This window comes from Vulpes lagopus, chromosome 11, assembly GCF_018345385.1.
Source record: "Vulpes lagopus strain Blue_001 chromosome 11, ASM1834538v1, whole genome shotgun sequence".
NCBI lineage: Eukaryota > Metazoa > Chordata > Mammalia > Carnivora > Canidae > Vulpes > Vulpes lagopus.
Window position 1 is genome coordinate 67,581,542 of NC_054834.1, and position 27,994 is coordinate 67,609,535.

General features: G+C 44.2%; 1 long non-coding RNA gene across 1 annotated transcript; it reads right to left on the reverse strand.

Moving 5' to 3' along the window:
• Nucleotides 1–8,366: 8,366 nt before the first annotated feature.
• Nucleotides 8,367–11,830, reverse strand: LOC121501420. Its single transcript, XR_005990600.1, has 2 exons — nt 10,066–11,830; nt 8,367–8,630 (listed from the first exon to the last, which is right to left on the reverse strand). It is a non-coding gene; the product is annotated as an uncharacterized LOC121501420 (long non-coding RNA).
• Between the last annotated feature and the right edge of the window lie 16,164 nt (nt 11,831–27,994).

The following is a 27,994-nucleotide window of genomic DNA, read 5'->3' on the forward strand; positions in this document are numbered from 1 at the left end:
TTCTTTTTAATAATGTTGCCTGAGATTATGTAGTATGAGTGTACTATAACTTTCCAAACCATTCTACAACCTTGACTCTCCTGGATATTGTATCTCCTGGGTATTACGATACTGTGTTATGTGTGACAGCTCACCTCTATGAATCTCATGGTTTCCCTCCATTTGTAAACTGTCTAAATTTGGCTAGGCCCTTCTGAGGCCGGCCCAGTCTTAGAAAGAGAACTCCTTATCCATATAATGTTCCCAAGAGCAGTGCCTGTGAAGGTTCAGTTCTGGGCTTTCAGGCAGGACTCTGACTTGTAAATGCAGGTTTCACTGCCATGAAATCTGGTCTTCCTTTTGGCAGCAAGAAAACAGAAAGCATAACTAAACCCTTAAGGCGTCATAAATAGGCATGCAAAAATACTACACATAATTCTAGGCATAAACCCAGTACCTGCCAGAACGACTTAATCCTCAAGAACACAAAAAGATGTTGTTTACCAAAGAAGGATTTTTATAATGCCATTGCTGCATTTTATTAGGGAGGGAAGAGGCCCAAAGTGGAGACGGGCTACAGAAGATTTCTGTGCTCATTTAAACTGAATGTTAAAACACTCTGGGCCTGAAACATTTCAAAACTGGAAGTAAATTCTTCGAGGCAATCAGCTTTTCTAGAGCTCTTCTATGGATGTCACATCCAAACAGTTTTAGAAATCAAAATGAAATCTCACAAAGTATATTAAGAGTTTGTATCTTTTAGAACTAGATATTCCATTTCTGGGACTCTATCCTAAAGAAATATTTAGCAATGCCAGTAAAGATACAGGTAAAAGAGGTTTATCCTGGCATTACTTATAATTTTGGAAAACAGGAAATAAGCTAAGTGGTCTACAGGACGGAAATGTACTAGCACACAACTACAAAAAAAATATTTACAAAGTGTTGGATATTAAGAATACTAACAATATTAAGAATATTTACTTACAATGTTAAGTAAAAACAGATTTAAAATTGTTAAAATTATGTGAAAATATACACAGAAAATACTGGAAATAAATACACCAGCATATTAATAGTGTTCTCTCCAGGTGGTAGAACCACATGAGTTTTTTTCTTCTTTTTCTCTTTTACTTCTCGATAGTTTATATATTTGCTACAAATCAGGTTGCATTACTCTTATAATGGAATAAATAAAATGGTTTTAAACCACACACAGAAGATAGAGCTGACTCTCCTGACTATTTTTAGGACCATGGGATGGTATGTATGAGAAGGGACAGGTGTGGATAAGGCTAAGGGTTGTCTGGGTTGGTGGGGAGGGAAGAGTAATGGAGAAAATCCCCTCATTCTTTGGTGTCTTCAAGAGTGTGGGCCATGGAATTCAATACCTTTAGCAGGACAAGTCGCACACAAAGAAAGCTTAATGACATCAAAAAAGATGATACTGTCAATTTGCTCAACATGCAGTGTGCACCTACTGTGTGCCAAGCGCTAGGGGAAATGACCAATTTCACAGTCCAGTTTATTAAAAAACAAGACTACACTTTGTCTCTATCATCATGTATGACTTGTAGCACACTGGTTACCTAGATTTCCCCACTATTGTTCTCAGAAAGGCAAACAAAAAGAAAACTGAACAAGTTGAAATTTGCAATGGATGTCAAGAAAGAACATACTGGAAGTAGCCCAGACCTTCAACTGATTCTAAGAGTATGTATTCTTCATGAGGAGCAGCTCTGGGAAGAGCTGCAGCCAGGCAGTTATCAAACTGAAGTTTGCAATTCTGCTGTCTGTCCTGAAAGTTCTTGACCGATGGCTGCTCTCAGCAGGACCAGCAAGTAGTTATTAATCCACTCATCAACAGGTATTTATTGAATACCTACTATGTGTTAGTGCTATTCTAGAAGTTAGGGGTGATTCAGTGAATCAAAGTCCTTCCATTAAGCGCACTTCATTCTAGTGCAGAGGAATAGGCAACAAATAAAAACAAACTACAATCAGCCAGGTCATAATGATCACTGCTGTGGAGAAAAAGATATAGAACAGACTATGGAAAGAGAGTGACAAAAGGCTCTTTTCTAGATAAAGCATTACAAGAAGTCCTCCCTATAAAGAGGTGACATTTGGGCAAAAACCTGAACAAAATGAGTGACATGAATATCTACAGCAGTGTTCTCTATTGAAAGAGCAAATGCAAGAGCCCAGAAGCAGGAAGGCAGCAAGAAAACCCATGTGGCTGGAGCACTTGTGAACGAGGAGGAGATTGGGTAGAAACTGAAGTCAGGGATGTAAGTAGGAGCCAGATCACACAGGGCCTGTTAGGAGATGGTAAGGACTTGAGAGTTTATTCTAAGGATAAGGGCCCACTGGATGCTTTTGAGATGGGGAGTAACATGATCTGATTGAGGTTTAATAATATTACTCTGGCTACCGTGTGGTAGAGCTAGGATGCTACTGCAGATATCCACTGAAAGATGATGGCAATGATGGTGAGAAGTAGTAAGATTAAAGACATGTTTTGAAAATGGGGTTCGGGACGCCTGAGTGGCTCAGCGGTTGAGCATTGGTCTTTAGCTCAGGGCGTGATTCCGGGGTTCCAGAATCGAGTCACAGGCTCCCTGTGAGGAGTCTGCTTCTCCCTCTGCCTATGTCTCTGCCTCTCTCTCTGTCTCTAATGAATAAATAAATAAAATCTTAAAAAAAAAAAGAAAGAAAATGGGGCTCACGGGATTTGAAGATAGCTTGAGTGTGAGGCAAGAACAAAAAGAAAAAGTGTCAAGGAAAATTCCAAGGTCTTGAGCATGAGAAATTGAGTGAGTTGGTGGTGCTCTACAGGGATACAGGTGACACCGGGGTCCAAGTGGGTATTTTGTTTTGTTTTGCTTTATTGTAAGGGCACATGAGAGATGCTATCCGTACCAGCCTTGCCTTACCACACTGGTGCACACTGAGTGACTTCTAATGGCCAGCATTTACATCTCTTTGCCTGAGAACTTCCTCCCAAGCTGTAGAAACCACCAGTTCAGTACACCTCGTGGGAGCAGCCCTCCATCACTGTCACTAAGCAGCTGGAGTATAAATACCCCAGTTCTTGGCCGAGTGGAATGGGGGGACACCAGATAATTCTGACATGTGCTCTATAGCACTATTTCCCTAGGCTTCACCAGTGGGATTATTAAGCGCTTGTCCCTACAGTAGCAGCTACCTTGATAATACAGGTTTTATTGTTTTTTTTTTTCTCCTTTCCAGCTCATTCTCCCTAATTCCCTACCATTGGCTCCTATAACTCCCAAGAATTACTTACACTGGAATCCTTGCCTCAGGATCTGAGGTAGTCCATACTAAGATGGGACAAACAAGAGCATCTTCCAATTCCTTATACCCACTCTTCTTCAGGGCCACTGCTAATCTCACTTTTGGTCATTCTCACTGCCTCTAAACAACAGTACCAGAGTCAAGATAATCAATGAACCTCAGTGATATATGGTAGGGACAAAATGGAGTAATTGTAATAACCCAGATTGTTGGCTGGTCTCCCTGTCCTATCTCCAGGCCTACTAATAATCAGTTTTCCTTTTCTTTTTTAAGCACTGAGTACAGCTTTGCTTTGCTTTTGCATTTTCAAAACCAACAAGGAATAGAAAGAACAATGATCTAGAGCTAGGGAGATGCCAAAATGGAAGAGGCAGGAGAATGACAGACCTCTTCCATCCCCTCCTTTACTGGACAGTTCAGCAAATGCTCAGTGACATGAAGGCCACAGACTATTAGCAGCAGCATCAAATGCTATTTGTGATGCATTGACTATGGGAGGAACTGAACTCTCTCATCAAAAGTCAGGGAACAGAGAGACTTGACTTGCCATATGCTATATCTCTTAGGGAAGCATGCTTATTTATACGGTAGCATTTTATATGTCGTGAATGATTCAGAATCATCGCTTTCCAATTTCCTTCTGTTGACATGGATGGACTGTGGGAGGAGGTGTTTAAAAAAAGCAAAAGCTGCACAAAAATCTTTTGGTTTGAGGAGGGAAAAAAAACCCACAATACTTGCTACAAATGAACTGCTGTCAGGTCCATCACACACGACATAACATGATCATCTCTTCTACAAACAAGAAGACAACAGGCACACAGTCCCATCGGTGGTGAGGATGCTACAATCTCTACTCCCTGGAATACCAAAGGGTACTGAAGACCAGGTATACACTCAGTCGGATCTGGGATCAAACTCTAGTTCAGCCACTCAGTAGCTGGTGACATTGGCATCTTATTTCCCCCTTTTGAGCCTTGGTTTCCATCATGAGCTAAGTGGACATAACATGTCCACTTCATAGGGTGGCTGAGATGAATAATGGCCAATGAAAAGCAGAGCAAGCATACCGTCAACATCAGTTCCCTTCTCCAGTTGACTATTTGTAGCTGAAGGTCACCTGGCAAATCCACCCTGTCTCAATAAAGACCTGAGAAAAACCAACTCAGTGATTTTCAAGGCAGAGCAACTGCCACTCAGAACACAAGGATGATGCCCCAGAGTGGAGGTTCCTCCCCAGGCCTTCTGGGTCCCTTTCAGAGGGTTCCTGTGCTATATGGTATAAGCTCTTCTCAAACATGGATCTTACATTCTGTATCCTCAGTCCGGCACCATGGGTGCTTGGCATGTTGTAGGGCAGCAAGCTTGACGCCATGGAAATAGCACACTTCTCAGTTAGACAGTCCTGGGTTCGAGACCCAGTTCTGCCACTTTTCCTTCGAGTAAGTTACTTCCTCAAATCTCTGGATCCTTACCTGTGAAGTTGGCAATAATACCTACTTGAAAGTGTTGCCAGATTGAACTGAGATCATAGAGGCAGAGCCTATTACAGTGGCTGGCAAATTACAGACAATTGAAAAATATTAGCCTTTATTACTAAACATTTGCTGAATGAAGTCATGGATGAAAAGGACTCCATTTAATTAACATACACCCCAACCCCATACACAAAGGAAATAGGCTATATCACATTTTCCTTTAGGTGTATCAAGATGGAGCCACCGTTCTTTCTCACAGCGGCAAAGGTTTCTTTAGCTCTGACTTTATGCAGCTTAATCATGGCAAGTTCTGATCTAGTCTTGGGATACACACCGAACAAAATGCACCGCCTTCCCCCACCTCCCATCCCAACATCCATATAGAAGGAAAATCTTGTTATAAATAATGCCAAGGGAGACTCACAATATCCCCCATCCCGAAATATATATATCAATTACAACTGGAGTTCTCCACTTTACAGTGAAAAGCCTGACAGATACCACCATAACCAAGTAGTCAAGATTAACACCTTCAGAAACAAAACATACCAGCATTCCTTAGGGTACCTGATATAGAACCCTGAGGAGGACACATCACTTCTGTGGTTTTCTCGCAAAAACTTCAAAACCTTAGTCTAATTATGAGAAAACATCAGACTATTCCACATCAAAGGACAGTCTACAAAAGAGCTGACTAGACCTCTTCAAAAGTGACAAGATCACGAAGGACAAGGAAATAATGAGGAGCTGTCACAGATTGGAGGAGACTAAGGAGACATGAAATCTATATGCAGTGTGGGACCCTGGATAGATCTCAACAAAGCTTGCATTTCAGTTTTTAGAAAATTCAAAGGCAGCCTCAAAGGAGAAAAGGATTAACAAAAGGTCCAACCAAGGGGTGCACAGAAAAGAGAAGGCTAATCCCAGGAATTTCACTGACCAATTGGGGGTGAGAAAGATTTTTGAAAGGATTGAAGTCTAAGCCCCATTTCCTGCCATCTTTTTAAACCTGAGTACCAACGGTATAGTCACTTTCTCTCCTGCAACCCCATCCCCTCAAATTCAACCTAGAATAAAGAATAGGTCTGAGCCTCCTCAGCACAGTTTCACAGCAGAATTTGCTCCTGCCATTTTCACTGGTTATCAAAATAAATATTAGGTGGCATAATACAGTAAAGTGCTTTTTAGACAAAATATGGCCTTTAAGTGGAATCACCAAATTGGAATATAGGCCTCAGGTTCAAGGTAAAAAGTAGGCCCTTGCTCCTCAGGGAAGAGGGGTTCCCATAAGCCCAATTTCAGTTAAGTTTGAGTTTTAAAGTTACACAGGAGTCCAAGTAAATCTTTTACTTTATATTTGAAGAAACCAGGCTCAGGCTCACCCATTGGGTGATTTAACAGAGCCACCATAGGATGTCATGCTGTCTTCTCTAAGCTGGTAGTATTGACCATAGCCTTACTGTGCCCATCAAGAATGAGACCAAGTTACAAGGATTACCCAGCAGCAGACACGTGGGCCCCACCTAGACTTCTGAATCACACTCTCTTGACACTGAAGCCCAAACGTCTCTACCCAGAAAATGTGTTCTGTAAGACTCAGGTACAGAGCAAACACTGAGATCCGCTATTCTTCGGTCAGACTGTGTGTGAATGTGTGTGGGCAGGTGCACACTTGTGCAAGCATTAGGATTTTTCTTCTTCTTTTATTTTTAAAGATTTATTTATTTATTTTAGAGAGAGAAAAAGAGAGCACAAGTGGGAGGGGCAGAGAAAGACGGAGACAGAATTTCAAGAAGACTCCATGCTCAGCACAGAGCCCAACACAGGGCTTGATCTCATGACTCAGAGATCACAACTTGAGCTGAAACCAAGAATCAGACTTTGTTTACTGACTGAGCCACTCAGGCACCCCAGGGGTTAGGATTTCTAGGATATATCCATAGAATTGCTCAATATAATTTCCATTTACCTTCATTGTCCCCTTGCCTCTCTCCATTCTGGGTCCTTGCCCATGTCTCGTGATTTAAGGTCCATTCTATGTGCTATTTGGTCCCCTGACCTTTCCCAGCCTTCCTTCAGTGTACCTGGGATGAGACAGTAGTTATCTTGGTGCCAAGAGAATCCATTCATGTATTCGTTCACTCATGCACTGGAGACTCATGGGGCTCTGGGGACAAAGTTACACACAGGACAAGAGGTTTCCTTTCAAAGAGTTCACACAGGAGTAGGGGGAGACAGTCAATGAACCAGGACACCAGAAAACAGCAATAATGAGGAATATTGTGGGCAGGTGCACAATTTTTCTTTTTATTTTAAATTTTATTTTCATACTTCAAGGGGCAAGAATATTGATCATCTGAGCTGAAATAGTCTTCCAGAGATGAGCAAATTAGGATAGTGTGAAGAGGAGTAATAGGAGACCACTGTTGGTTGGGTGGTAAAGGAAGGTCCTATTTAAGGAGGTCACCTTTAAACTGAGATCTACACAAGAGAGATCCATCCCAGCAAACATCTGGGGGAAGATGGTTCCAGGCAAGGGGGATAACTAGTGCAAGGGCCTGTAGGCAAGTTTAAACTTGGCAGATGAAGAAAGAGACAGTGGCACTGGGTCAAAGTGAGTGGAGGGGTAGGGAGTGGTCCCAGATGAATCCAGATCATGCAGGGTCTCACGGGGCATGGTAACTAGTGTGGAAAGATGCTGGGTGGTTCCAGATAGAGAAGTGATAGACTCTAACTTATGTTTTAAGCCAGTGTTTTGGCTGTTGTGTGGAGAACAGACTGGGTGGGGTGGAGCAGAGGTGGGTAGAAATGGGTCACGAGATTGGAAACAGGGAGACCAGATTCAGAGGGTGTTGTCGTTAACCAGGTAAAGGATGATGGTGTTTGGGTTAGGGTGGTAGCGAAGAGAATGGTGGGTAGATTTTGGATATGTTTCAGAAGAAAAGCTGATAGAAATTGTTGATGGACAAGCTGTGGGGCATGAGAGAAACAGGGACTCAAGACTGCTCCTAGGTTTTCATCTTGAACACACTGATACATGGTAGTATCACTGGTCAAGATAAGAACCCTGAGAGAGGAAGGGGTTGGGGCTGGGGAATGGAGAGCTTTATTTCAGACATATTAAGTCTGAGATATTTATTAATGAACTAACTGATGCCCTCATCTTATACTTTATATGTATCACCAGATGAAGAACTATGAGATCCCACACATTGCCTTCCTTTCCAGTTCCTTGTTAAGCAGGAATAAAGAGAAAGATAACTGAATAAAATACTCAAATACTCGTCTCTTGTGAAACACTCTTATGTTCCAAAGTCTAGTAGTAGAGCCACATCCTTGCTGGGTAGGTATATGTAGCCAATCAATCACCGTGTCATACCAAACAACTGTTCAGGGGGCAAACTAATTAAAAATTTAATCCCATGATTTTCATCTTAATCTCTTTTTCCCATTAGCTCTGATCAATGCCCACAAATACAATTTAACAGAACAGTCATTTAGATAAATGACTGAAGGGGGTATTTAATTAGTCTGTTTGTTATGAACCAATTGATAACTGAAATCATATGCTAATTACCAAAAACCACACACTAATTTTTAAAAGCATTTTTATTAGCATAAAAGCTATGTTCCTGTTATCAGATGACATGTCCTTTCTATGTCACACAGAGCAATTGTGCAAACCTGTTTCTCTTGACTTTGAGAAGTCAAATTGCAGCGTGCTGTGTAGGTAAACAGTGCACTTGAGAAATGTTTGCTCATCTTTACCTCACACTCTAACACAAGCAATAGTGAAAGTTGTACCAGTAAGAAGATTCCGTGAACTTCTCAGCTACCTGGGAGCCTCTGCTGCACCTGCAAGAAACAAAAACACTGATCAGGCCAGAAACGTAAACGACTAAGCAAAACTGAACGTGGAGATGTGAGGACTGGGTTGATGAAGGGCGAACTCTGCAGCCTGTTCCAATGCCAAGGTGATTGCTGAAGAAGATCTTGACTGTGTTCACTCAGTGTGCAAGCCAGGGGATACTCATTTGTTGACTATCTCTCTTCTGATCTATGGAAAAAATTCTGCTTTCAATCTCACAGCACATCCTAGGATGCAAAAATCCTTAAGTTTCTTCACATAAAAGAGATCTTCGTTTAAAAAGTAAAAGTCGTAGGGCAGCCCAGGTGGCTCAGCGGTTTAGCACCGCCTTGGGCTGGGGCTTGATCCTGGAGTCCCAGGATCGAGTCCCACGTGGGGCTCCCTGCATGGAGCCTGCTTCTCCCTCTGCCTGTGTCTCTGCCTCTCTTCTCTCTGTGTGTCTCTCATGAACAAATAAATAAAATCTTTAAAAAATAAAAATAGGGATCCCTGGGTGGCGCAGCGGTTTGGCGCCTGCCTTTGGCCCAGGGCGCGATCCTGGAGACCCGGGATCGAATCCCACATCAGGCTCCCGGTGCATGGAGCCTGCTTCTCCCTCTGCCTGTGTCTGTGCCTCTCTCTCTCTCTCTCTGTGACTATCATAAATAAATAAAAAAAAATTTAAAAAAAAAAATAAAAAATAAAAAATAAAAATAAAAGTCATAGCACCTGAGTGGCTCAGTCAGTTAAGTGACTCTTGATTTTGCTCAGGTCATGCTCTTGGGGTCCTGAGACCGAGCCCCACATTGAGAGCTCTGTGCTGAGTGCGGAGCCTGCTGGAGATTCTCTCTCTCCCTCTGCCCTTCCCCCCTGCTTGCTTGCTCGCTCTCCTCGCTCTCAAAAAAAAAATAAAAAATAATAATAAAAATAAATGGCTCTGGTCTCCTGTAACCTTTTCAGACCTTTAACAGTGCCTCCTGCACTTGGGTTTTCATTGTCGGTTCGATAAAGGGTGAGAAGTGTGAAGGATGGTGCCTGCCGCTGATGAAAACAAACAAGTTTCCTTCGCCTGCTGGGCATGACCTGAGACACAGCAGGAAAGGATACCAGACGGCAGGTGTCGGTGGTGGCTGGGCCCACTTAATACAGAAGAAACCTTAAAGAAGAAAATGGTTTTCAGGCTGCTAAGGCCGTCCGCACACACATTTTACGGCGATGAAGTCCTGCTAAGCATCGATGCTAAGCTGCTAAGCATCGTCTCTGCCCACGGACTGCATCTGCCACTTCCAATAATAACCGGTTTGGGGGAGGGTTTGCAACATAAACTTTCTCGACCCGCCTCCCAGCCACGTCCCCCTACTCCTCAGTCCCTCTGCCCCCCACCCCCAGATCCCAGACCCCCCTACACACTCCAGAGAGCCCTCCCTTCGGGCCCCCTCTCACCAACAAGCCGCAGGTGGCCGAGCCTCGAAGCTACGCGGTCAGACTGCGCCGCAGCACGAGCAAGAATCTGGAAGGGAAAAAGAGCAGAGAGGCTCCCTGCATCCTTAGCGTCCAACGAGCTCCAGGGCAACCGGAGAGGAAGTGACGCGATCGGCACCGGAAACGGAAGCGGGACGCGGGTCGGGATCGCCGCCATGTTGTGTGTGGCGAACGAGGGCTGAGGTTTGCACCCCGGGCTCGGAGCTCCAGCTGTCCCCCGCGGAGATGGTGAATCCTCTCTCACTGTCCTTCTGCCCTTCTGTCGAGGATTTACTGAGCTCGCTGGTGCCCGGCACCGTGGGTGCGCCAGGAATCCGTGAACAGGAGCGACCCGGCGCTTTCCCTCCTGAGTTGGGTTCAAACCCAGCGGCGGACGCGGGAGCACGAAGCCCTTAATACGTGGGCGCCGCTGGTCTCGGGCGTCCCAGGAGGCTCGTTGGACTTAGGCTGCTCGGGTTAGGGCCTCGGCGTGCGCGGCCAGGCGGGCAGGTAGCTGGGAGGTAGGCGTGGTGATGGCGCGGGCTGCCGGCTGGGTGAATGGTCCTTGGTCCTTGGCGCGGAGGAAGAGGACGCACGAGAAGCGCAGTTGGCAAGGAGCGTGGGTCTGGGGCCCGCGGGCCACGGCGTGTGCCTGTTTGCACTTGCACGTGAAAGCCTGAGCCGAACGTCTGTGCCCTGGGTCTCGCGGACGGGGATGAGAGCGGAGCAGGAGCTCGGGAGGCTGCCTGGTGGAGAGAGTGTGACCTGCGAAGGAGGCCCAGGAGGGCCCCCGGGAGCGCCTCCCCGCTCGGGGCGCTGGAAGAGGAGCGGGGAGCCTTGGGAGGAAGCCCGGGAGAGGGTGGCATCGCAGACGGCGAGGGAGGAGCCCGTCGGGCTGGAGGCTGGATCCGTCTTCTTGAGAAATTAGGTGAAGGCCGAGGAATGGCAGGCCTACACCGGCGCTGCCGTCAGCTAGAGCCGCTCCGTTGGTGGTAGGAGGAGGCCAGCCTGGAGGGAGTTGACCAGGGGCGGCAGATGGCGAGAAAACGGACACAAATGAGCATGCACAAGTCTTCCAGGAAATCACCTGTGAGGAAACGAGAAGGACACTGAAAGGAAGATATTATTTTTAAGATTGGGGAAATATAAGTTTGTTTAGATACTGATGAGAAGGAGCCAGGGATTTTTTTTTTTTTTTAAGATTTTATTTTTTTCATGAGAGAGACACACACAGAGAGAGAGAGGCAGAGACACAGGCAGAGGGAGAAGCAGGCTCCATGCAGGGAGCCCGACGTGGGACTTGATCCCTGGTCTCCAGGATCAGGCCCTGGGCTGAAGGCAGCACTGAACCACTCAGCCACCCAGGCTGCCCAGGAGCCAGGGATTTTTAATGTTGATCAGCCCATGACCAAATGGATCCATGCCCAAGAATAGTTTATGAAGAGGAAGAAGACAGGATGGGAGGAGAGGGGCCTGCCGAGGACAGCTGGAAGGACTCCCCTCAGGTAGTAACCCTGAGACAGGAAGATGGAAGGGGGGCAGGCCCAGGTAGAGTCATAGGATCTGTGATGTTGAGCATGTTGTGCACTTCACAAATGCAGGGGGCACTACTGCCTGCAGCAATAGTAACCGTGACTGTTTGGGGGCAGATGATAGTAAAGAGCTTTGAGGAAAGGGTGCTCCTTCCTAATTCACACAAAGTGGCCACAGCAGCCACTGGTAGGGGAAGTCTGGTGCTGGAAGTTGAGGTACCTACGTTCACTGTATGTATTCGGCCTGGGAAAAGGAGGTGAAATCATCAAAGGAAGGGAATCGAGCCTCTGAAAGGTTTGTGGACAGTGGAGATGTGCATGGGTGTTGAGGGGAAGGTGGAGAAGAGCAAGCTGATTTTAGCCATTTAGGTCCCAGACAGATAGGTCTCTATCAGCGGTGGATGAAATCACCAGTGTTCTCCTCTCACTATCCTGCATTTCTGGCAAACAGAGATAGCTTTTGGCTCCTGGTATATGTCTAGGCAGGTGAATTGGAATGATCTAAATTTTGCTGATCCTCTTGTCTCCTACTGCAAACCTGTTTTCCATTTCTTGTGAAGGACACTGGGCAGCTGCCCTTATTTTACATCGAAATTGGTGTGTGTGTGTGTGTGTGTGTGTGTGTGTGTGTGTGTGAAAATGGAACCAGAGGCTTTTAAAAATGCATCAGGGCTGCTTCTTCCAAGAAGATGGTGTAGATATACCCCTGATTCTCTCACAAAGTATAATGAAAAATGTGTATAAAACAAGCATAAGACTGTGGCCTTTTTGAGCACATTATGGAGCTACACTAATCAAGACAGCACAGCATTTTCATAAGTAATGTGCAAACATGAGTGGGAAGAATAGTGAACCTAGAAATAGACCCACATATATTGAGTAAATTGATAAATATTACAAATCACTTCAAAGGGAGAGGGTATAATGTTTAACAAAAGATGCTGGAACAATTGGACAACCATATGCAAAAAAGAAACAGAGAAGAACATTGACCCTTAACCACATACAAAACAATTCAAAATGAATCATAAGCCAAAATATAAGGGCTTGAACTATAAAACTTCTAGAGGAAAACACAAGAGATTTTAGTGTGTTTGTGTTTGGTTAAGTATTTCACAAAAACTATGAACACTTGAAAAAAATCAATAAAATGGAATTTGTTTATATTTTTTGCTCTTCAGAAAGCCCCATTCAGAAAACGAGAAATCAAGCCACTGAGATAGTAGTTGCAGAACACATATCCAACAGAAGACTCCTAATACAGATTTTTAAAAGTTTACAGCTCGCAAGACAAGAAACCAAATAGAAAATGGGCAAAATATTTGAACAGCTACTTCACCAAGGAAGATACAGATGCCAAATAAGTCCATGAAAAGATGCTTAATATCTTTATTCGTTAGAGAAATGCGAATTAAAACCACAATGCGCTAGGACCACACACCTATTAGAATGATTAAAATTAAAAAGACTGACGATGCCAAGTGCTGGAAAGCATGTGGAATAATTAGAGCTCTCGTTGCTGATGGGAGTGTCACATGGTACGTTTTCCAGCGGCACAAAATGGAAAGCATGTTGGCAGTTTCTTGAAAAGCCAAACATATAGCACCTATAGAACCTCACCGTTCCATTCCTAGATATTTACCCCAGGAAAAAAAGTGTATGTCCACCCAAAGACTTCCACACAAATGTTCACAGCAGGTTTAGTAGCCTCAAACTGGAAACAACCCAAATGATAAATAATAAGGGAATGGATATACCCACTGTAGAGTATCCCTGTGATGGGATACTACTCAGTAATAAAAAGGAATGATGGATTGATGTACCTACCAACGTGAATGGATCTCAAAATAATTGTGCTGAGTGAAAGAATCCAAATGAGAAAGAAAAAGTGCAGACCTATAGTTAAATAAAATTCTAGAAAACTCAAGCTAATCAATAGTGGCACATCAGCTCATTGATCATCCGGGAGTTAGGAGATGGGGAAAGGTAGGATGGGGCGATTACACAGGGACACATGGAAACTGGGGGTGGTGGATATGTTCATTATCTTAATCGTGAATGGTTTCATAAGTGTACACATGCATCCAAACCTATCAAGTTGTACATTTTTATATGTTCAGTTTATTAGAGGCCACTTAAAGCTTTAAAGAGAACCCACTGCTGAGCTTCATCAAATCTTGTATTTGTTTCTGATTTTTTCCCCCTCACCCATACACCTCCCAAACCTATTTCCCTCCATTCCCCAGATGTACACACTAAGAAATGGAACTTGATACTTACGATTCTCATGCCTGATTTTCTACTTTACTACATTAAGTCATTACCTATAAATATCATATAACATTGTTTCGTATTAACATTTTTCATAAATGGAATATCTATCATTCTGTAACTTGCTTTCTTTGTTGATTATATTTACAAATAAATTCTTTTTTTTTTTTTGTTAACTTTTATTTATTTATGATAGTCACAGAGAGAGAGAGAGAGAGGCAGAGACATAGGCAGAGGGAGAAGCAGGCTCCATGCACTGGGAGCCCGACGTGGGATTCGATCCCGGGTCTCCAGGATCGCGCCCTGGGCCAAAGGCAGGCGCTAAACCGCTGCGCCACCCAGGGATCCCTACAAATAAATTCTTTAACAAATGGGCAAGTATTATTATTTTACAGACGGAGACACTGAAGTTCCATGATTAAATAAGTCGTCCAAAGTGATTGGTGGAGGCAGAATTAAACCAGACCCGACCAAAATCAAAGTCAGAGCTTCAAAAAGTGCCCACAGGTTCTCGAAAGGGCGGGAGCTTTCCCTCTGGGGCCCTCTTGATTGTGCTCCTGGCACTGCCATGAGTGGTGCCCTCCTAGGCTATTCTGAACCTCTCTGGTTTGCCTGGCACTCAGGTTGGGTTGGGCCTCTCCTTGCTAATCCAACTATGCTTGTCCAGAATCAAAGCCCAGCCCCTTTGCCCTGTGTTGCTCCTTCAACTTGGTTCTCCCTGCCCTAAGCAATCCCACCTCTTGTCCTGATAGGGGTTCTTAACCGCTGTCATGCTGGGGACCCCTTTGGCACTCGAGTGAAGCCTGTAGGCACCGCACGATGATATTTGTAAATGCTTGCAATATGTAAGATTACAGTTATGTTGAGATCCTATTATCAAACTATTTTTCAAATTGTGATAGAGTAATGTGTATGCTTCTTTGTCAATGCCTTACAAAACAAGTTCTAGCAGTGGGTTTAATAACCAATTTGGAATGAGCATGAGCCTAGACTTTATTTCAACATATCTGCAACAACTATGATATGAAAAGATCTGATTTCTATCGATGGGACTGATAATATTACTGTGGTTTGTTGCTACTTTTCAAAATGGAGGGCTGGCTAAAGTTTTGGGTAGTGGTTGGTGAACATATAAATACATTTTTCTCCATCTAAGTTCACAGAACCCCCGAATTTCTTCCACAAACATATGAGGGGTTCCATGGACCCCATGATAAAACTCCCTGGATTTGCACCTCACTAGAGAGAGGAATCACAGGGTGCAGGGTGGGGTGGGATGGAGCTTGGGAGCTGCTGGCTTCCCAGGCAGGCAGAAAGCTGATCCCAGTGCCCTGAGTTTGATGTTAACGACAATCATTTCTCCATTTCCCTGATCAAGAGCTACAGCGGGGGCCCCCGTGCACTGCTTCACATGCTGAGGCACTTCAAAACCAGATGCCTGGCAAGAATAACTCTTAACTCTTAGATTTAAGGTAGAGCATGATATCAAAGGCCTGCGCAAAGCTTTGCAAATTTCAATTTTCAGTGATCTATCTAATTCTATGGGGCATTTGTTACCGACACATTTTTTTCCAAAGAGAATTATTTCATGACTTAATGTGAAAGCAACCTCCCAGGAAACCCCTGCTTTCACCAAAGCCCCTGGCAGGGCCCTTCTGGCTCCTGGCCTCAAAGAACGCCCCGCAGTTTGCAGGGAACCCACTGGGGCCTGCTTTAAACAGATCAGGCACTGTGTTTTGTCATTTGTGAAGCTCACCTCGTTTGCAATCCTCCTCTCAAAAGTCTCCCTGAGGCTCAATTAACTGCTGACAATTTCTTCTAGTGTGACAGGGCCCTGGGCCCTCTTCTCTCTGCCTCATTATTTTATATATTTTGAAATGCTGACTTTTTAAGTTAAAGATCAATTTCACTGCTTTTTTTTTGTTTGTTTTGTGGAAGAGAGAGAAGCATGCTTGCTCTTAGGAAAATTTGAAAACAGAGATAAGAAAAAAAAAGAAAAAACTCCAATGTGGTTGTACTAATTTATACCCCATTGGCAGCATGTGAGAATTCCAGGGCCATATCTTTATCAACATTTCCTGTCACTTTTATTTTAGCCATTATGTTCAAATTTTCATTCTATGTGTTAATTGGTCATTTGGACATCCTCTTTTTAAAATGCCTGTTCAAATCTTTCACGCATTTTTCTTTTGGGTTTTCTGCCTTTTTCTTATTGGTTTGCAGGAATTTGGCATAAATCCTGGAAATACAACAATATAACAACATTCTTTTCTCAGGTGTATGAATTGCAACTACCTTTTCCAAACCTGGGTTTGCCTTTTTACTCTCTTTAACAATGTTTTTAATGAACAAAAGATCTTCACTGAAATAAAGTCCAATTTTTTTTCCTTTGGGGTTGTTGCTACTGTTAAGATTTTGTAAGAAAGAATTTGGGCAGCCTCACTGAAATTAAGATGCATTGATGTAGTGTTTGTTCTGCTTGGCCTGTCCTGTGCAGGCCTCATGTACACAGGAGAGGCCTGTGTTGTTGGGAAAGCACATGCCCACTGAAAATATAATGCAAGCCACATGTGTCATTTAAATTTTTCTAGAAGCCACATTTAAGAAAAGTAAAAAAGTAACACGTGAAATTAATTTTGGTGGCATATTTTGTTTAACCCAATATATCCTGGAATCTAGGTCACTTCAGTATTTTAAAATTTTCCTTGCTTTAGTTTTTAAATTTAAATTTTAGTCATACTAGCTACACTACAAGTGCTTCATCAACACATTTGTGTGGTGGCTATTATATTGGACAAAACAGGTTGGGAGGCTGACAATGAGCTCCGGAGGCAAATGACCTAAGTTCCAATATGGCTCCACCACTTAATAACAATAGCTAGTATCTATGGACTGCTTCTTCCACACAAGGCTCTGCCCATAAGAACCAAAGATATTGAGTACCTGAGACATACCAAGTGCTGTGCCTGCATTGTCTCATTCAGTCCTTCCAAAATCTTATGAGGTAATATTCTCACCTCCCCATGGTTTTAATTTTCTATACGAACTTGGCTTAGCTATAGTGCCCAGGTGCTTGATCAAACAGCAGTCTAGACGTTGCTGTGAAGGTGTATTTTTTAGATATGATGATAACCATTTAAATTTTTTTTTTATTTTTTATTTTATTTTATTTATTTATTTATTTTTTTGATAACCATTTAAATTAACAGAGTGTGGGCAGCCCGGGTGGCTCAGCGGTTTAGCACTGCCTTTGGCCCAGGGAGTGGTCCTGGAGACCTGGGATCGAGTCCTGCGTCGGGCTCCCTGCACGGGGCCCACTTCTCCCTCTGCCTGTGTCTCTGCCTCTGTCTCTCTCTCTCTCGGATAAATAAGTAAAATCTTTAAAAAAAATTAATTAACAGAGTGAGTAAGCCAATCACCCTCCACAAGGTGAGGGGTCTTATCTAATCAAATGAATCCCTTAAGAGAAAAGACTAGGGTCCCCAAACAAGAAGGAATTCTGTCTCCAGATTGCCTTTGGACTCAACACTGAAACATGGACTACTTTGGAATTTCCAGCTGCCAGCCAACCCTACAAATTTTGCATTTTCTTGCCCCCACAATCACATGAGCCAGGTCTTTAAAATAAAATCTCTCTCTCTCTCTCTCTCTCTGTCTCTCTGTCTCTCTCTCTCTCTCACACACACACACACACACACACTATATACACACACACACACACACACACACACACACACACACCCATACTCTTAACCCCCTTGCTACTTCCATTAATTTGGAAAATTGCTTAACTTCTCTAGGTTTCAGGGTTTTTTTTATTGTCAAACTAAGACAAATAATAGTACCTATCCAATAAGATTGTTTGTAGAGACTGCTTAAGACAATATAGTGCACCTGGCACATAGTAAATCCTCAATAAAAATTATCATTATTTGTTGATGCCTTCCATATCAGAAAACATTGAGCAGAACTTATTACTGGTTGCACCGTAGACATGAAAGGATTACATGAAAAGACAAAGTCTGGAAAAGTAGATTATGTTAGGCTTATTGATGATCTTTATTACAGGCACCTTGAAAATAAATTTTTGCTATGTTCCTGCCAATAAAAATCGCTATTTTTCAGGGAGTCCCTACCATGTGCCCTGCATTCACATTTCAGCATGTACTGAAATCCTCACATTCATCCTACTGGGGAGGTGTCATGGTCATTTTCCAGTTTTCAGATGAGAAGCTGAGGCTCTGAGTGACTGGGAAACTCAGCTTCTAAATGACAATGTCTCAGGGAAATAATTTCCCACAGCCGTCATATCATCAAACCATCAGGTTATTTGTTCTCTTTAATAATCCTCTACAAAGCAGCACATAAGTGAATTGAAATTAACATCAAGTCCTTGTGGGAAAATTGAAAACTTAATCATTCCCTTCTTCTCCCTCATTTTTATCTACTGCTGGGTGCACACATTTGTAATTCAGCTTCGAAACTGTCATACGATCTTATATTTTTTTCTTTGCGATTTTGAGCAGGTAATCCTGAAGAGGATTTTTCATATTATTGTGTATGATCAAAATTGAATGTAGCTTGTAAAGAAAAATGAATTAATAACTGAGAGAGCCTTGTGTTCTTTGAAAACATTGTTGTCAAATGAAAAGAGACTTTAGAATGTCAATACATTTTATTTTGTTTGTTCCCCACCCCCTTCATCCTTGTAATCTTCCCATACATTTCAGATTGCTTTAATCCACAGATTAATTTTAAGGTATTTTTCTGAGTTACGTTCATAAATGTCAGGCTTTTATAGGAAGATTATTTTTGCATGTTTTAATACATTTTTCTCTTTTATTCCCCTTTCTTTGATGTCAGGGCTGTATAAATCCAGTTTAATATGACTTTCATTTGTGAGGCTTAACACAGAAACCATTATAAGGCTGAACCAAACCTCCTTCTGTTTTTCAATGATTATCTTTTTCTGTCAAAATGAACCAAGCCCTCTGGTCTAAGGATTTGTACAAAAAATAAGTAAAAAAAGAAAGAAAGAAATCAAAGCTTAGAGGGTGAGCTTAGATTGTATCTAAGTGCTCCTTTATCTTCGCACCCAGACTTCTGTGAAGTGCTTTCCACAGACTGGTTACATTGGATATCGAACAGAGTATGTATTCTTGAGTGGTAATTCTATCAGGTTTATTCTGAGTCTGGATATTGCAATAATTCCTTACCGCATGGTCTTTAACCTCTGAGCCCTGGCACATCTATGTCATGATTTTTGCCCAGCATAGTTCCATTGGGCTGTTTTAAATGATTTAGACTCAAATTTATATTGGAATAGATATGTTCGTAACTGGACCATCAACATCTGTATTTCAGTGAAAATGCTGTGCAATGACCTAGGGAGTTATCAAATGGCCACTCCCCTCTTCTTTTTTGTGATCTCTGAACTTTCTCTCATTCTTAGGAGTAAATCTTTGCTCCATCTCCTAGAACTAACAAGATAACAGCAGAATTGCAGGTCGTGTGCTTGCAAGAGTCTGGATTTATTATGCTCAAATTACAATCCATGCATATTAATTAAGCTCCTGCTATGTGCAAAGCTTTGTTCCAGACCCTGTGTATAAAGATAAGCACGGTACCCTTAAATATCCAACCCTGAGGTATAATTTACTATGGCTTTTCTTGGGGTTAGTTAAGCAATGTACATTACATCAAAGCCTTAAAAAATATGCGTATCCTTCAATCAGGTAACTCCACCTTTAAAAATCTAACTTAGGAAAGTAAATGAAGACGTGGGCAAATATTTAGCCAAAAAGAGGCTCATCACAGTTGTTTAGAATAGTGAAAATTGAGAAACAGCCTAAATGTTCAATAGTAAGGATTGTTAAATTAAAGCACCCATATGTCCATGCAATGTAGCCATCACGAATGAGACTGCAGGTTATTGACATGGAAAGACATTAACCGTATATTGCCACATGCGGAAAGAAAAGGATATAGTGGGGATATGGTGTATGATTCAATTTTTGTAAATGAATATATGAATATATTGTACTCTTAGGGAAAAGGCCAGATGGATATTACACAAGTAAAAAGAGTCCGATATCTTTGGGTGGTAGGATCATGGGTGATTTTTACTTTTCTTCTCTTTGCTTTGCTTATCTGTGTTTTCTAACTTTTCTCCAGAGTCTAGCTGTTGTTTTTGAAATCTGAAGATTCTATAAACATTATTTTAAATGAAAAATAAATGAGAAGGTCTGCCTGTGGCCCATACAGAGCAGCAGGCTGTGCAGAAGGACATACTTTGGTGGACATTCAGTGTTCAAAGAGCCACTGCAGGTGCCCTGTCTACACTTTGCTGTGACCCTCTGGCCTCCCTCATTTGACCCTTCCTGCCCTGCCCGTGGCTTTCTTTCCTGGCTTCAGAAAAGCGATATCCTCCTTCCTGCTCAGTACTAATTGCAGAACAGCCAGCTGGACACTGGCTCAGCTAAATCTGAGTCTGTTTTTCCTTCTGCAACAAGACACCTAGCACCTTGGTGTCTGGACCTGGTCTAAGGAAATCTCTACATGGCAGGGTCCCAGATACAAGACAGTCCCTGAATTAGGAATTCTGAGTCCACAGGGGCTCCTGTGGGGACAGAGACAATACCAGCGCTGGAATATGAGATCATGGCTCTCTATTCCCCACAGGGCAAAATGAAATTGGTCCTCGCCACATGACTTGCTGCGGTCAATGGACAGAACAGGACAGTAATTAGTGGACATGACATGATTACACCCTTGAACTGTGTTTGGGTGCTGGACCTGTCTCTTATGCTCAGTGATTGCTACAAGAAGACATGCACCAAGTAGCCACCACTCCCTCAATTCGGGCGCCAGGGTAAGACACTAGAGTAGACTGCCCACACCAAATAGCCAGAGTGGCCACCAAAAGTGGCCAGAGGAAGATGAAGGGCATATCAAGCAGATCTGAACCCAACCTGCAGCCTGGACAAACTGGTGCCTGGAGCTAGGGGTTCAGTCCAATGCAGCCAGGTGGCAACTGACCTGCTGACCTTGAGTATGAGAATAAAGGATTACAATCTTAAATCACTGGAGTATTGGGGTGATTGTTACACAGCATCATAGAAATAGCTGACTTAGACTATTTCTTCTCCTTTTCCTTTCTCCTTCCCTTCTAAAAATATTTGAGCAGCAATTATGTGCCAGGGGCTGGAGATATGAGACGATGCATAGACAGTCTGATCTTCCCAACAGTGCTGTGTAATAGATCTATCACTGTCATCTGTGTTCTACGGATATGGAAATACTGCACAGAGAGGTTAAGTCACCAGCAGGAGGCCACAGAGCCGGCAAGTGGCAGAGCCGGAGAGGAAACCCAAGCACTCTGGCTCCAGAATCCCCACTCACACCTAGTCTACTCCAGGCCTCCATGGTCACTCTGAGTCAGAACCACCTTCTTGTTGGGGACCAATGTCCAGCCCGTGGGTTGGCTGTGACTGTGGAGGGGGAACAAATGGGCTGTCAAAAAGCAGCTTCCTCCGTCGCCCTCCACCTTTCCCCAAGTTCTCAGAGGAGATTTAGCTTCACTGACATGATTACATCGGGCAGCAATTGTCAAAATAACCTTCTGTGGACCAAATCCACCTGCTATTTGTCTCCGTATGGTCCACAAGCTAAAAATGAGTCTTAACATTGTGGTTGGAATCAAACAATCAAAAGAAGGCTATTTTTTGACACTTCAACATTACATGAGATCCAATTTTTCTTTGTTTTTAAACAGACTGTATTCTTTGGATCGATTTTTAGTTTAATGGAAAATTGTACTAGAGGTACAGAATTTCCAGCCACTCCCTTACCACCAACCACTCATTTTTTCTATTGTTATTAACTTGCATTAATGGGGTACCTTGGTTACAATGGATGAGCCAATATTGATGCATTATTATCAACTATAGTTTACCATTAGGGCTCACTCTTGTTGGTGTGCATCCTAGAGGTTCGAACAAATGTATAATGACTCATGTCCACCAGTTATGGTATCACACAGAGTACTTTCACTGCCCTACAAATTCTATGCATGTGTGCATAGCCTCCCCTTATTCACCCCTCCCTCCTTCCCCTCAAATCCCCAGGGTCCACTGATCATTTTACTGTCTCCATAGTTTTGCCTTTCCTAGAATATCACACAGCTGGAATTGGGTAGTATACAACCCCCTCAAATTGGTTTCTTCCTTAGTAATATGCATTAAGTCTCCTCCATGTCTTTCCATGGCTTGTTAGCTCATCTCTTTTTAGAGCTGAATAAGATTCTATTGTCTGGATGTACTACAGGTCATTTCTCCATTCACCTATTGCAGGACATCGTGGTTGTTTCCAAGTTTTGGCAATGATGAATCAGGCTGCTAGAAACATCCGTGCGTAGATTTTATGCAGACATGCATTTTCAACTTATTTGGGTAAATACCAATGAGCACAATTGCCTAACTGGACGGTGAAAGCATGTTTAGGTTTTGTTAGAAACCGCCAAAATGTCTTACAAAGTGGCTGTACCATTTTGCATCCCCACATCCCTCATTTTGCAAAGAATGAGAGTTCTTGTGACTCCACATCCTTCCCAGAGTGTGGTGTTGTCAATGGTTTGGATTTCAGCCATTCCAATAGGCTTGTGGTGGTATCTCCTTGTTATTTTTACCTGTTAATTCCCTAATGGCTTAGGGGGTTGAACAACTTTCCATATGCTTACCTGCCTTCTGTACCTTTTCTTTGGTGGGCTGTTGGTCCAGATCTTCTGCTCATCTTTTTTTCTTAACAGGGTTGTTTGTTTTCTTATTGTTAAGTTTCGAGAGTTCTTTATATATTTTGGGCACCAGTTCCTTCATCATTGGACGGATTTTGCAAATATTTTCTCCCAGTCTGTGGCTTTTCTTTTCATTCTTTTAACGATGAACTTTACATTTTAATATCCGTAAATAAAATGTGACTGGAACACAGACATGCTCATTCGCTTACCCATTGTCTGTGGCTAATTTCACGCTACACCAACACAATTTGCGACAGAGTCCAACCACCTTCCAAGCCTAAAAGATTTACCAGTTGCCCCTTTCCAGAGAAGTTTACCCATCCCTGATTTAGGGCATCATCTCCATACCCTCCTTAATGGGCCCGTTAGCGTCAGAAAAGCAACTTTCACGGGCAATTACCCATCAGAAACTCCCTTCTGGGGTTGCTAACTTGAAGTGCACCAAATTCTGGCCCAACTGGCCACTTTTCTCTTGGTGCTGTTACTCTCTCCTGGCTTGGTTTTGACTCCAGCCGGCCTGGCTCAAGGGAGCGGAGAGAGCACTGCTGGGGCATCCTGAACTGTCCCACCTGTGGGGCTGTCTATGTTTTCTGTCTCCTCCCTGGGGGTCCAGCCCGGACCCCTCAATCTCCCCCGCCCCTCTTCCCCCAGCAGCCACATCTTCGTGGTGTGGGGAGTCGATCGCCCCCTGCAGGTGAATCTATGTTACTGCAGGGGCATCATCTGGAGGTTCCAGCACCCCCCACCCTCTCCTCTCAAGGGGGTCCCCGTCCCAGCTCGCCCCCACGGGCTCACTCTGGGCATTAAATTCCCCTCCTCCTCCCCTGCAAAGTTTTAAGGATGACACTGGGAGGAGAGATTTCTCTCATCCCGGTTTCTCCTCCCAACACCACTAATCAATTCCAGCTCAGGACTATCAGATCATTGAAACCGGTTCCATGTCATTTGCCATTTTCCAGTTTCCACCTAGCTGCCAGACTGAGTCCCCCACCCCCCTTCTGTATTTTTTGCCTTTTGATTTTATTTTTCATGTCTTTAACATTTGGTCCTTCTTTTTTTTTTTTTTTTTTTCCTTTTCCAATAAGTGAAAAAAATGTAAATCTAGAAAAATGTGGGCAGACGTATGCTCTTTTTCTTGCGAAGTTTTCCCTCTTTAACTATAATAGTGTGACAAGCGAAGAGAAACAGAGAGACTTACACATTCTGTCTGGTATCCCGTCTCCTGCCAGTTATTTCTGACTGTTGGCATCCGAGGCAAATCAATTTTTCCCCGCACATGCATCCTCTGCCTCCCGTGGAGCGCGGGCGCTCAGACAGGCCCTAGCCTGCCTCATTCCTGGCTATTCATAAACATAATTTACTCTACCTTACTGAGCACTTACTATGTGCCAGCACCCCGGTAAGTGCCTTCACATTTCAAGGCACTGAAAAAAAGACAAGCTAGGTGGCTCTCTGCCCCCACTTCCCCTTATTGTACGTGGAATAACTGGGTGATAAACCTAGACTCTGAAATCCGGTGGCTTCAGTTCAAATCCTGGCTTTGCCACCCATGAGCTGTGTGACTTTGGGCATGTCACCTCACCTTTTTGAACCTTGGTTTCCTCATCTATAAAATGAAGATTCGTGGGGTGCTTGGGTGGCTCAGTCCATTAAGCGTCTGATTTGGGGTAGGGTCATGATCTTGGGGTCCTGGGATTGAGCCCTGACTGGCTCCCTGCTCAGTAGGGAATCTGCTTGTCCCTCTGTCCTCTCCCTCTCCCCCTACTCCTGCTCTCTTTCTCTCTCTCAAATAAATAAATAAAACATTTTGAAAAAATAAATAAAAGGAGGACTCATAATAGCGTTTCTCTCACAGGGTTGCTCTGAGGGTTGCATTGGCTAATATTGATGGAGCTTTGAACTGGGCGTGACATGTGGCGAGCACGCTGTGAGGGCAGGTGGTAGTAAGTAGCTGCGGTGGGCAAGCCTGGGCCAACTGGGTGGTGGTGAGTGCTACTCTGCCCCTCTGCGTCCTGCCCAACCCGCTGGGCGATGGGACAAGCTAGTGAGAGAGCGGAGATCTGCCAAGTAAAGCCAACACACACGCAGAAATGAGCGTGCACACACAGAAGTACACACACACAAGTAAAGCCAACACACACGCAGTAATGAGCGTGCACACACAGAAGCACCACACACACACACACACACACACAGCTCTTACTGTGCATTTGGGTTACTTCCTAAGGGTTGCATGTTCTGTAAAACTTCCAATCATCCCAGGGGCTGTCCAGGGGTTTAAATGACACGTGTGGCTATCATGCTCCGTCCAGCTTCCTCTGCACCCTACCCCACGCCATCACCCTGCAGCAGCTCCTTCAGTCTTTCTTCCAGAATTCCTCCAGAATCTGTCCACATCTTGCCATCTTCCTCTAAGTCCAGGCCAGGACCTGGGTTCCTGCAGCCACTTTCTCCGTGCTCTCCTAGGCTCTCTCAACCTCTTACAATCCACCATTTCCCTACCATAATTAGAATGATCTTCTTGAAATGCAAATCATTTCTCCACTTAAATCCTCCAAGGTTTAAGATCTGCCTCTCTCTCCCTGTGTCTCTCATGAATAAATAAATAAAATCTTAAAAAAAAAAAAAAAAGAAAGAAAAGAAAACAATTCACAGCTTCCATGAGGCCTAACAGGGTCCCTAGGATCTGGCCCAGTGGTCCATTCAGTCTTTTTCCTCACTTTCAACTATTCCAGAGACCCACTGGCCTTCTTTTTTAAATCCTTGACCATGGCCTAGTTCATTCCTGCCTCAGGGCTTTCGCACTTGCTGTCCCTCCATTCAGGTGTTTGGACTTGACCTTCTCTCCTGGTAGGATTCCTCTTGGCATTTAGATCCTGGTACAAGTGTCTCTTAGGCCCTCTTGGACATCCTGTTCAATATGGTGCCACCTCGTCCCCACCTCCCAACCACCCTGTGTCATCACTGCTTTTCTGCTTTCTGCAAAGCGTTATCACTACGGAGAATCAGCAAGGAATTGACCTGTGCATGTGTTTGCGGCTTATCTTTCCCAGCTAGGGTGCAATCTGTCTGGCCCTTTTCTGCCAGCCCCCGAGTCCTGACCCATGTGAGTGTTCCCCACATATTCGATGAAGAAATTCTTTTTTTTTTTTTTTTTTTTTTTTTTTTATGATAGGCACACAGTGAGAGAGAGAGAAGCAGAGACATAGGCAGAGGGAGGAGCAGGCTCCATGCACCGGGAGCCCGACGTGGGATTCGATCCCGGGTCTCCAGGATCGCGCCCCGGGCCAAAGGCAGGCGCCAAACCGCTGCGCCACCCAGGGATCCCTCGATGAAGAAATTCTTGAAGACATTTTGGGGGTAAAAAATCAGGCCTTTTTCATGAGAAGAAAACATTTTTCTCAAAGCTACATCACATTAAGAGTCTGGAGGACTCAGAACAGATTTTATACTATACACTGTACGCTGGGGTAGAATGTTCCATGGCAAAAGACCCATGCTCCTGCTCAAAAGGAGATGAAAGTTCAAACTTGGGAGGTGGGAGGAAGAGGTGTGGATGGTGTCCCTCAGACTGGCACGGTTAAGTGTCCACCAGCTGTGAGAGTTCAATTCTGCTGGAGAGAAGTGGATGGCCTCTAAACAGGTGCTGCTGAGCAAGCGCAGATGCCTCATTCTCTTCATAGAAGAGTCAAATAATACAGGATGTCAGCTAACGTGTGGTGAGGATTCGCCAGGTGCCAGGCATGGACCTCACACTCCGCTTGTGGTTGAGCTCCAGGTCCTTAGTTGAGGCAACAGAGTCTGCATTAGCAAATTTGCACCCAAGGACATCTATTCAAGTTCACTTAATATAGGCACCTTATGGACTTTCTGGGATGACCAAGGAACCAAGCTTGATGCTACTTCGACCCAGCACTGGCCAACCCTCGGTACACAGAGCCTCCAAATGCTCCCACTCACCGTTTTAACAGAAAACTGTCTGCTGGGGCCCCTGGGCAGCTCAGTCCATTAAGTGTCTGCTTTTGGCTCGGGTCCTGATCCTGGGGTCCTGGGATCGATCCTCGTGTCTGGCTCCCTGCTCAGCGGGCAATCTGCTTCTTCCTCTCCCTCTGCTGACCAACCCCCTGCCACCCTACTTGTGGTTTCTCGCGCTCTCTCTCTCTCTCACTCTACCTCTCTCTCTGTGTCAAATAGGTAAATAAAATCTTCAAATAAAAATTTTTAAAAAGAAAGTCCTCTGCTGCTGACACCTGCCAACTGCCACCCATGGTGCTGGAGCCTGAATGTGCCAAATTCCCCCATTTCCCCAGAAGACCCAACACCCCTGCCTCCGTGCTTTTCAGAAAGTCTACTCTCCCAGCCTGTGGCCGCCTTCCTCCCCTGTTCATTTCCACATCTGAGTCCCGAGTGAACACAACGGATCGGCCACGGGCCTGCAGCTCAGCTGCCAAGGAGTCTGAGGAACTGGGTTTCCAGCTTTCCGGCTGCCACAGAACAGAAGGCAGTCTGGAAGGGGATCGGACTGGCACCGAGTCAGCCAGGTGGGCTGTTACATTCCCATTTTTCAGATGAAGGAACTGAGGGGCAGAGCAATTGTGTCTGTTGATTCTCTTTGAGTAGTGACAGTCAGGAAGGAGCCCCCCTCCTCCTGTCTGGAGGAAGCTTGAATTTTTTCACTGTTTTCCCTAAGCACATAAAAGTCCCCAGTTACAGAATGTTCAAAAAGCATCCTCCGGCAGGAAACCCACCCCGAAATCAAGAGGTCATAGTTCAAGGACATGCCTCCTTCTCAGGAGCACTGTAGCTCCCCATGCCACTGTTTCTGAATTTTCTCTCTAAGCTACCATCTGCCTTCTGGTTAGAGGGTGTGTATTAAGACTGTGCTCCTCTCTTGGGGCCTCTGACCCAGTTTTTATTTGCCATGTGAGTTCTTTCGGCTCCCCTTCCATTTCTTTGATGTTTTCCTTTGTGTCTATAACTGCGGTTCCTTATCTTTGTAACAACAAGGAGGCTAGGATTTTTAGATGGAAGTCCTTATGAAATTGCTTTTCGATTCACCTTCAAATGGTTCCCATTTGATACTTGAAGTTCTGTTTCCTCTTCCACCATCTGGAGAGAACTGTAGGGTCACTGCAGGATGCATTTCTGTAAAAGTAGCTCAAGAGTGTGCAGAGGCCAGGCCAGCCATCCTGATGAACGCTTCATCCGCCTCCATCCAGCCATGGGCGGGCCTGGCCGTGACAGCACCCTGGGAGCGCCTCCTGCCTATTCCTCAGCTTTCTTGTACCAGGAGGCAGAGGAGGGGGCCCTCAAG